Source organism: Paramisgurnus dabryanus, chromosome 2 (assembly GCF_030506205.2).
Source record: "Paramisgurnus dabryanus chromosome 2, PD_genome_1.1, whole genome shotgun sequence".
Lineage (NCBI taxonomy): Eukaryota > Metazoa > Chordata > Actinopteri > Cypriniformes > Cobitidae > Paramisgurnus > Paramisgurnus dabryanus.
In genome coordinates this window covers 47,982,850-47,990,325 of record NC_133338.1, presented here as the reverse complement: position 1 = coordinate 47,990,325, position 7,476 = coordinate 47,982,850, and the positions used below count along the sequence as shown (strand labels likewise).

The 7,476-nt window shown below is 39.5% G+C and overlaps 1 long non-coding RNA gene across 1 annotated transcript; it reads right to left on the bottom strand.

Moving 5' to 3' along the window:
• Positions 1–5,810: 5,810 nt before the first annotated feature.
• Positions 5,811–7,002, bottom strand: LOC135744005 (uncharacterized). Its single transcript, XR_010530643.2, has 3 exons — positions 6,829–7,002; positions 6,582–6,741; positions 5,811–6,357 (listed from the first exon to the last, which is right to left on the bottom strand). It is a non-coding gene; the product is annotated as an uncharacterized lncRNA (long non-coding RNA).
• Positions 7,003–7,476: the final 474 nt, after the last annotated feature.

Genomic DNA, 7,476 nt, shown 5'->3' with positions numbered 1-7,476 from the left:
CCGTGCGGCCAATAGAAACGGGTCATCCAAACAAGCGCAAATGGGAGCAGTATCTGTATTCCTCCTCCACTACTTAACCCAAATAAAAACACTGTAGTAATTTATAGTAATCTCGCTAAAAGTTTTGAAAACCCCTACTTTGGTCTGGCCAGCATAGTGCAAATCGCTTGGCTGCGCTGAACCCAGCGACAAGCGCATCGCACACCACGTCCTGTGTGAAACCTGCATTATGCATTAATATGTCTCACTTGCAACCTCTTTTGCTACACACTAAAACATATATACTTTCTAGAGCAAGAACAGTATATACTTTGAAGGTCCAGTATGCAATTTTTTAGCAGCATCTAGTGGTGAGATTGCGAATTGCAACCAACAGCTCATTCCACAGCTCACCTCTCAATTTCGAAACGCAATAAGAAGCTACGCTAGCTGCCATAGAACAAACATGTTGTCGTCTGAGACAACGTAGGGACAAAATGAGCTTCGTAGCGCAGTTTGTCCATTAAGGGCTACTGTAGAAACATGGCAGCAACTTCCCGCGGTGTATGTAGATAAATACAGCTCATTCTAAGGTAAAATAAATAATCAATACAGTTCATTATGTAAGGTCTTTATACACCACTGATAATATAGTTATGTATATTATATTGCATTTCTGTCAAGAGATCTTTCTTAAAGTTACACAATGCACTTTTAAGGACATAAGTAGCAAATTGGGACGCAGATTGGACGTTTATCAGTGCCACATTTCCAGTGACACAAAATACAACGAGACAGATGAAGACTTTGGCCTGAAGACTGAGCTGGTAAGAAAGTCTGCATTCTATACACTTGGAAAAATCTGTTCATGCATTAATTCATTTGTACTGTTGTACACATTGGACTGGTGCAAAAGAGTCATTTTTCGAACCCTTGCAAATCATGTCTGGTGGCATAAAGACTGACAGCGAAACAGACAGAAATTAAATCATCTTTTATAAGAACATTTTTTCAGAAATATCAAACCAGAACCAGTCAGGCCACACACAAACCCACAATCAAGCTCTATGGCTCCTTACATGGGCTGATAAAATTTCAGATAAGTGATGGCAGGTCCGACCAACCCATCCCATTTTTCAGCTTTGTTACTTTTTTGCTAGACTCATTATTTCAGCCGATCGGGGACCGGACTGTCACACACAACCCACGTTTGATATATGAACATCGGTCCATCACTAAGATCCTCTCCTGCCAGAGCCAATGAGTTGTGTGGGTACGCGGCGGAGCGCGCGCTGCCTCCCTGCCACGCGCAGACAGAGACTGATGATTCCAGTTGGATGTGGTAAGGGGGAGCAGGGGAGTCTGCTATGGACAGGTTACAAATAGGGCTGAGTGTGTGGAGCTCAACCTGAATAAATGCTGATCTTCCATTGAGCCGCTCTCATTCACTACCTGTCATTTCAGCCCGGCCACGGTAGCATTAAAAAGACTGGAGAGAGTAAACGAGAGCGGGCCGCGGACGAAGCCATGAGGCATGCAAATAACACAAACAGCCCTCTGTAACATAACATGCTCGGAAGATCTAAAGCTAATTTAAATGTGGCTGAGAGAGTAACAAAAAATTGTTAATTAAATTGGCCGACGTTGTGCATCTCTTTTTTCACTGTCAACTCCAATGTCTCTTTTCCCCGCAATCAGTGTCAGAGGAAGAGGCGAGGAGCGGTTCGCAAGAAACACTTATCTGGCGTAGTGGTAGAGCCCTGTTCCTACACCCTTTATCTCTTCTGGAAATGGAATTCAATATACAAAAATCTCATCACGCAACTGCATCGTGCATGCGCCAGATAGAAGGGCAGGGTTGCCAGGTAATTGGTTGGCGTGGAAGAACACAAAGTATAAGACTACCCGTGGAGGAAAAGAGATTACAGGGAGGAGAGAATGGGGATAGGAGGGGGAGAAAAAAGGGGTGTCTTGACAACCCTTCCAGCAGCACAATCCCCCCCACCACCGTCCCCTCCCAATCTGTGTAACATGGAGCCCTGCCGCACCATGGATGCTGAGGATTCTGCTTAGCCTCAGTAATGATGCTCATCACATGGCAACCACTGCAAAAAAATAAAGGAGGAAAAACAAAATGGCCAGTTTTTTGTTTCTTTTTCTCCTTTTAGACACATTTTTCTATTCCAAACACATTAATAGGAAAAATTTAATTTGAACAGATTATGTTGTATAACAAGCTGTATGCAATAAAACAGTAAACATTGCACATGTAAATAGGGCCCGAGTGATAGGAACCAAAATAATTTCATACTCTGTCTCAATGGTAAAATGAAGTAAAACAGACAAAAGCAAACTCACCAAAAATTCCTCTGATTTATTAATATTGCAATGAAAGCATGCAGAATGCATCAGAACAGGCAGCAGTGGTCAGACTGTCAAAGCAGATGAAGTATCTTCATAGTTGAGCGGACGAGTCAAAGAAAGAGAGAGTGATAGAGCAGCAGAGCCTGAGGTTGTGTTGCGGCCGGGTGTTAACCATCTCGCTTCCAAACCTTTCCATCTCGCTTTCACAAAACCAAACTGAAGACAACCACAACCACCATTGGCTGTCAAACCAACACAGACTTAACACCAATCGAATATGAACCCTGAGACTAGAGCTGTAACAAGAAACACTAAGAAAGAAGTTGTTTTTCTGTATTCAAGAGAAGATATTTTAAGCAACCAAACAGTTTAGACAACATGATCTCACGGAAAGTCGTGTTATAGTCATGCAAAATTTGATTAATTTATGTGTGTCCATGGCACCAAATTCAGCTTTTTCTAGCCTGCGGTTTTCCCATGCTGCCTTGCGCGCAAATTTATTCACGCTGCAAGTCTAGCATGGAAACTATGGCCCTTTTTTGCCCCTGAAATAGAGAACCAATCACAGAATGGGGAGGAGCAAGCAAGACGATGACGACGTCTACGCGACACACCGAAGCAGTTTTGTTATTTGTTATAACACGGCAACAGACGAAAAGTTTTTTTTTTATGCAGCTTTAGATAGTGTTCTAAGTACCTTTGAACGCACGTTTATTTAAAAAAGAGCAACTTTTGCCGTTAAACAATGTCATATCCAATAAGGATGTTTGGATATGGCAAGACATGATAACCACAGAGTTTTATAGGTCCAACCTGCTAGGCATCGTCGTCGACAAAGTACAATTAACTTATAGTGGTATTTATCATATTGTCATTATGCCTGTACTGTGGTTGTCACAGTGCCACTAAAATGTGTTGCTTTTCAATATCAAAATATACAGTTACCGGTTAAGTTGCATAGCTTTCAGCTGTGTGCACACGAACCGATAAAAGTCGTTAAGTCGTTTTGAATTGATGTCGCTCTACATGCGTCATCTGGTATAATTGAAACGATTGGCTATGAGCTACGTACAGACACATATGATAGACATTTGTAGCACCCAATAAACGGCTCTGGGCATTCGTAAACCAAGCCTCAAATACAAGAAAATTAGCATATGGTTCCCAGACCACTTCTCATTCTCTATGAGACTGGTCTGGTGTTAGCCAGGCTACCTTTTATCATGCATTGAGCATGAACGTCTTTTTCGTGACACTCGCACAAATTTCTATAAATAGTTTCTCATGTCCGTGGCACGACATTCTATTTCGTGTCTTTTTATGTATTGTTTTCTCTTTTTTTCCCCTATTTTTAAATCTTTGTCGCATGGAGTTGGGGTTATAGTTGGGGTTTGGGTTAGGATGTAAAAAAAATTTAACTGAAAGTGATTCTAACCCCAACCCCAAGCAACAATGGTAAGAAAATAGGAAAAATCTACGAGAAACCAACACGAATAAAACGAAAAAGAAGTCGTGCCACGAACACGAGAAACTATGTATAGAAATTTGTGCGAGTGTCATGAAAAAAGCTATTTCATGCCATGGACACAAAAAAATTTATATAATTTTGCGTGACTATAACACAACTTTCTGTTTTTTTTCTTTTGGTTTAGAGCAACATTGACTTCCATACTATTTTTTTCTACTATGAAAGTCAATAGTGCTCTTGCTTCCTGCTCGATTCCGAATATCTTCCTTTGTGTTCAGCAGAACAAAGTAAAGTACAGTACAGCTTTGAAACAACATTTTTAGGTAAATTATCCCTTTTAAATCAAGACCGAAAACACATCAAACAATCCAATAATGGGAAAGAAAGAAAATAGCTATTCCAGTAATCATTCTGGTAATGGAAATGTATGTGTACTTTACACTGTTGGATACATTACTGCGTACTTTGTTATACACTGCAAATTTCGGCAAATGTAGCTGTTTATTTGGGCCTAAGCCATTAATACATCATATTTGCATACTGTGCGTGAACATTAAGAGTAGTATATGAGTTCAAAATGTGTTCATGGAGAACCGAGCAGGTTCATGTTAAAGACAACATCACCCTCTGCAGGTGGCAGACAAAATTGTCACACAGCTGAACTGGCATGAAGCCTGTATGGTCACAAAGAGAAGCTTGCACACTGTCAAAAATAAAAAATATAAAAAAAATTATAAAACTGTATTCTGTCACTGGGGTGGTACCCTCAAAAGTTCATTTTTTTTTTATGTTACCTTTTGGACTACAATATTGTACATACAACTAAAAAATAAAAAGCTAAACATGTCACATATCTTTGGAAAGCTAAGATTCTTATGATTCGAATGATGTAAACCGTTTTAAGATACAATCAAGACAGCAGGTACAATTTGTGTTTTCTTTTTTAGGTATTTCTTTAGCCTTTTTTTAGGAATTTTAAGGGGTTAAGGAACAATTTTGTACCAATAAAAATTTTAGGGGTACAACACAGTTAACTGTACCTTTAAAGGTACACAATACATCCTTAAAGTACAACATTGTATTATGTTTTGTATATGTGTAAAAGGGACAAAATATAACCTCAGGGTACCACCTCAGCGACAGAAAAGGTACTGTTTTGTACCTTAGTTTCTTTGTAAGGCCTATGTAGGTTTCTAAAAGCTTTTATCTGATGTGTATTTCTAGAAACCAGAAAGATATAAGTAAGAAGAGCTGAGTGAAATATGTACATGTGAAATTTTTAATGTGGGAACAAAAATGAAATGTTGGAAAGTTATATTTTAATATATTGCTCCATCTTAACTATAAGGACATCATGGAGACAGCAATAAAACAAAGACTGCTGAATAGATGAGGTCTAAGCTTAGCCACTGAGAAACAGCAAATAGCTAATGAAATGCTTTCCAAGTTTGCTGCAGTTGTACAAACCCGAGATCCAACCCAGTGAAACCTAAAAGCCTTAAAAATCAGCAAGCGACAGCAAAAACGACCGTAGCCCCTCTAATTCAACCCTAATTCCGCCCATTTTACCTCATCATTATCGGACCGGAGCAATTTCCACTGACAGGCCAAAATCACCTCGACGAAACACTCATATTTACGTAACTACTGCTCTCTCGCCTCTGCGGTGTTCATCCGAAGATTTATTAACAGTTTTCAACATGGCATGTATTTGAAAAATACCAGTGATTTCATATAATTTAATGGGCTGCAGATGGGCCAGATTCAAACTGCTCGGTCAGAAATACGGCCCAAAATTGCTGTGCTTTCTAATATTGCCGGCACTCCAGGCAGATGGGAATAAACCGGAATGGAGCACAAATGTACTTTTCATATTTGCAGGTCTGCTGTGAATCTCCACCTCTGAGGTGATAAAAATTGGACGTCTGCGGCACAGATTCGAATAAGTCAGAAAGGCGCAGCACACATCCATCTTAATGCTGGGGGGGTGGGGAGATAGCAAGCCATCCATTGCTAAAGAGAGATAGCCGGTGGTGTAAAGATTTGACTTTTTATTGTTAATTTAATATTTTGGAAGTGCAAGACTTATTACAAACATATATACATGTATATTTTAGAGATATATAGATACACAGCGTTCCATTATCTCCCATCGTACAAAATGGCTTCCTCCCCGTAGAGCGGCCCGCTGACCCGCAAACGCACGAGGGGGTGGGATTTGAAAGATCTCCTCCATCACCTGCTCCAGTGTTTCATGTGTCGCATTATAGAAAAATCCAGAAATCAGCCTGGCTAGATTGGGTCTGCAGCAAGCCCTTTGATACCGCTGTGCGTCCTTTCATCTCTGTGAATGGTTCCCTTCGCTTTAGTTTACCAGAACAACACTTTACACACTGAAAAGAATACCCTTGGAAACTTGACAACCAACTTGCCTTTCTTCCGCGCAGGCATAGGGAATATTGCACGTTTCTTTTAAACTTTTCTTCATCTTCTGCGAGTTTCACGCGGATGCGATTCTGTCGATTTTTCCCATTCGCTTTCAGTCTCTGAAAAGGAAAAATGAGAATTCGCACACTTAAAAGCAGGTTTGATAGATTCATACTTCAGGACTTAGCTGTACTAAGGGAAGCTTTCTCATCTCAGCCTCGATCTCTTCGTGCATTTAAATCAATCCAAAGTAGTAATCTGAAAGTCCATCTATCGATAACTATCACCAAATATTAGCATTCAGCTCAGAAAATATGAATTTGATAGGATCTTCTTTGCTTACACTGGCTCTTTCGTTCCTCTCAAGATTTATCCCGAGATTGACCTGGTGCTTTCTGTTCCCGTGTTATTGAAGACCTGGAAGCTGAGCCTGTTGAGTCAACTGATGCTTTAGCAAGACCACTCAGACTCCAGGGTTATTTCAGCAGGATTTCCTTTCAGTTCTTTAAAGTAAGGCTCAAACGGTTTAGATACACATTATACATAAAAATGCGGCCAAATAAATGTGGCATCAAAGGGCTGAATCAGACCTTCTGGTGAGCTTTGTCTTTGTGTGCAAAACCTGAGGAGATGTTCAGGGTATCTCGGGGCACCTCGCAGCTTTTTCACCGGATTATGAGAACTTTGAAGTACCAAAACCGATCTGGTTCAATCATTACACCGGTGCTTTTTCAGGTTGAGGTCTCCATTGGATGATAGCAGCTCAGAGGATGAGTGGATGGTGTGGGACACTGAACCTGAAAATTAAAATTAAACAAAATGAAATGACAAGCCACGTGACAATCTTCGTTTAATGCACCTTTACATGGCTTCACAATAGGGATGCATATCGATTAATCACAATTAATCTATAGCAGAATAAAAGTTATATATGTGTATGAACTGTGTATTATAATTTTGTACAGATAAATGCACACACATGCATGTACTGTATATATTTAAGAAATGTTTACATGTGTATATTAGTGCTGGGCAAAAGTTTATCGCGATTAACCGTGATTAATCGCATACAAAATAAAAGTTATTTTTTGCATAATATATGTGTGTGTGTGTAATTATTATGTATATTTAACCAAACACACATACATATATTCATTTCCGAATTTTTATATATATATATATATATATATATACAATTTGTATTTATTTATATATCAGATAGAATATAAAAAATATAC